The sequence below is a fragment of the Meleagris gallopavo genome, chromosome 3, assembly GCF_000146605.3.
Source record: "Meleagris gallopavo isolate NT-WF06-2002-E0010 breed Aviagen turkey brand Nicholas breeding stock chromosome 3, Turkey_5.1, whole genome shotgun sequence".
NCBI classification, from domain to species: Eukaryota; Metazoa; Chordata; class Aves; order Galliformes; family Phasianidae; genus Meleagris; species Meleagris gallopavo.
Window position 1 is genome coordinate 43,391,747 of NC_015013.2, and position 4,245 is coordinate 43,395,991.

The window sequence follows — 4,245 nt, forward strand, 5'->3', positions numbered from 1 at the left end:
GGAAAAAATCAGTTACCTTTTTTTGCCTGTGTTTGGAAAATTCATCAGCATTTCCCTCTTTTTCCAGGATGATCAACCGTGATTCCCATGTGAATTTGAGATATGTTTTCTAAATTATTTTTTATTCTGAGCAATAAAACCCTTTTTAAATGCATTTGTTTCTTTCTGGACTTAAATTTTTTTCTTGCTGTTTGAGTTAACTGGAAAAACATTTTTCCTAGGCTACCAGAACACTTCTTAGATTTGAAAGGTTAGCAGTTCTGAGTGATACTGCAGTGATACGTTTCCAGTTCCTTAATGTCTTTTTCCCCCTGAAAATTCAATATTAGCATCACTGCATCCATATCATTCTCATTTTTTACAAATTCTATACACACATGGGATATTTATCATCCAGTATCAACATGTCAGATTGAGTATGATTAAATCAAAGTAGAAACCAAACAAAAATTAGAAGCTGCAAACAGCTCTGCATGGTCTTTATTGCACTATTGATTTTAAGCAGATCTCCTCATTGATTTTGGTGGGGAGTTGGGCTAAAAATAAATAGTATGAGATGGCTGTTGATTGCACCTCAAAATCTGTACGAAGACAATAAAAAGATTTTATGTGAAGGGGGGCCTTTTCACTACTAGCATTAGTGGGTGTGTGTTCTGATCACTGTCACTTCTGAATGACTTTTCCTTTAGCAGATGATGCAGCCTGTGTACACAGGCTGTATATACACGTAGTTCAAACCTTTCTTTATGCATGAGTGAACAGGCAACACCATGGATTTCCACATAGTCCTGGAATAAGGATTGATTTCTACACACGTGGGGGCTCTTGGGAAAGATGGATGGAAAGAAGCCTCTTAAACGTTTAAGTAATTTACCAAGAGAGTGGTGATGTGCTGGTACAGGCTGCTCAGAAAGGTTGTGGATGTCCCATCCCTGGAGGTGTTCAAGGCCAGGTTGGATGGGGCCCTGAGCAGCCTGGTTTAGTATTAGATATGGAGGTTGGTGGCCCTGCCTGTGGCATGGGGGTTGGAGATTCATGACTCTTGAGGTCCCTTCCCATGCAAGCCATTCTATGATTCTATGAATGTTTTAATAACTGTTATAGATGCACATGTTTTCAGACAACACTAAATTAGGAGCTGCTGGCTCCCTTGAGAGCAGAAAGGCATTGCAGAGACATCTTGGCAAACTGGAGGATTGAGCAATCATCTACCACGTGAAGTTTAATAAGAGCAAGTGCCAAATTCTACACCTATGGTGGAGCAACTCTGGAGCTACGTACAGGCTGAGGATGAGAGGCATGAAGGCACCCCTGTGAAAAGGAATCTGAGGGTTGTGGCTGACAGCAAATTGAACCAGAGTCAGCATCTGCCGAGGCATCTAGAAGAGCCAAGCACACTTTGTGTTGTATCAGGGCCAGCACTGCCACTGGGAGAGGGGAGGCACTGTCCCACTGAGCTCTGTGCAGCCTCACTTCGAGCCTGCTGCAGTTCAACATGTGTCTGGCCAACATTCTCAGAAATATAGATTGATTTTTAGGTGGTCCTGTGTGGAGCCAGTAGTTGGACTCAGTGATCCTTGTGAGTCACTTTCAACTTGGGATATTGCACGGTTTTGAGATTCTATAATTCTAAGTAGGACATAGTTTAGATAAGACTGGGGAAAGAGGCACTCAAGTCCCTGCTTTTAACAAATACAGAAATGTAGAGTGCCTACACACTTCAGCTGTGGATTTGTGTAGTCTTCCACAAGAACAAGTCTGTTTTTTGAAGGCAACAAGCTCTTCATCTCCCATGAAAAGATGTCTTAGAAAGGTATTTTGCTGAATTCCTTGGTTCACAGAGAATTATTATCAAAGGAACAATGCCTTTCTTTTCATTAGTTTCAGTGGAGCAGCTTTGTAGTTGTACAGTGGCTTCAGATTTAATTTTGAATCCACGCTTTACATTCAGATTTACAGTTCTTATTTGTTTTGAATGTAGCAAGACTCATTTTAAAAGAAGACAGCAGTTTTGAAAGCTTCAGTACGTGTCTAAGAAATATGAAACTCCATCCATCCATGGCATTCAAACAGACTTTACTACTTTTTTGTAGTAGTCATCACAGTCCATGTGATGACCTTTCATGGTACCCAAAAGTGGAAATCCAGACTATCTTCTTGATGGAATCAGATTGGATTTTTACTGGTGCATTATTTATTTTTCCTGAATCAAAGTTTGCAATAAACTTCAGAAGAGCACTGAAAAATGCAAGGAGTATTTTTGCTGATGCAAGCCTGTTTATCTCACACCTATTTCTAGCAATGCTTCAAATAGACTCAAATATGATATACTTGCTATTGAAGTGAGAAACTCAATAGAAGGCAAAAAAAATAAAAAATAAAAAAAAATCCTGCACGTAAGTGGATCTATAAACAAATTACTGGGAAAAAACCCTAAAGTTAATGATCCAACTATTGTAACGTGATTAAAGATGAGACATATCTTTGAGGTATGCAATCTTACGGATCTCAGTTTGTTATAATAAGCTTAACCGACCAACTTTCCTCCTTTTAATTTGTTCTTTTCTTAGCAATTACAGAGAGCTATTTTTTAGAGAGCTTTTTCTTTAAAATTCATTTTAGTTGAAATCATCTCTGTGGTTTGATCATCAATACTGCCAGGTACCGTGATTAACTTGGAAGCCTTGAGTTTAAAATGGAAGAGTCTCAATTGGATTAATATGTTAAGGTACGTTATTCATTACAAAGAATGGTAGATATTTTTTTCTTCTTAAATGCAAAGTCATTATATTGATCAGCTCTATTGTAACTTTTAAAATGACTTTTAAAAACTCAAGATTTTTCTTATCTTATATAAATCTCTGAATAAATACAGAAAAAATTCCCTATACATGAAGATCTAGATCTCAGAAAAAGTCAGAAATTGAATATTTTCTTCCCCCTGCAAACACATATACAAGCACACATACATATATGAAACCTAATTACTGCTTTTAGTTCATGAAATGTTTATTTTGAGATGTTGAACTGCTAGAAACTTGAAAAGTGTATGCATTTCAAGACCACTAGGTGTTGCCTATTGACTACAGTATATTAAACCTGGGCAGTCTCTTAGAAGTGAGTACGAGGAAATAAGTGAATTATTCATGAATCAAACTGAATTTGAGACCTTTTGCTTCCAAACGTAGCCTGAGAAACTCAGAATAAAGCTACAAATATACAGTAGATAGTTTATAATGTGTAATTAGAGGAGGCATATCCTTGGCCACTTAGTTTTGAACCCTTAATTAGCAACATGGTGAATAAAAGATATCAGGAAAATCCTGCAGAAAGCCCTTCCAATATTTTAAGAAAGGAGAACACAAAGAGCTCTCTCGTATTCCGGTTTGACTGGCATAGTAGGGATTTGCTGTCAGGCGATTACTGTAATTAAGGCTCACTTAAAAATTTCTAATCTCACTTCAGCTCTGATGCTCATTATCATCTTAAATATGACACTCATTGTTTTTAAAATAACAAGTGGAGAGCTGGATTCTTGCAGTTAACACTCAATCCTCTCTAATATATTTCATTACCTGCTAATTCTGTGCATGTTAAGGACAGGCAGGAATAAAAGAAGAAAGTTTTTCTACGTTGTTCCAGTAGAAAGAAGTAGTACAAATTTCTAGTTTTAAATGAACTTGTCTGTAATAATGATAAATGTGCTTAGGAATAGAAGTAAATGGTATTGACAATGTGTCAATATTCATATATTATGATAAATGAAACCATTGTAGAGTTAAAACATGCAGTGTTAAGAAAGCAGAGTTATTTCTATTTCATTCGTTTGATACTACTGTTCTCTAGTGAAGAAGGGAAGACATGTCATTGTTCCTTTGATTCAGATAGACCATTTCTTCCGTAGCAAGGATAACAGAGCTGTGACACTAATGTTGAAAGACAGACCAAGCGTTATCCACAGTTCATGCAAAAATCTGGTTAAAAATTTGAAACACTTCTCCCCAAGTCAAGAAAATGAAGATAAGAATGACGCTGTACCTGAATTGCTTTCAAGGTCTGGAAAAGAAATGCTTGAATAAACAATAAAATACAGTAGATTAGTAGCCTGGAAAAGAAAAGATTTATCACCTCTGTAAAAATTCTATCAATATCTCACGTAAAGGTTGTCTTAAGGGAATATGTAAACAAGTGAGAGTGCCCAAGAGAACAGGCTAACAATAAAAGCACAGGTAAGATTCTGAAGGA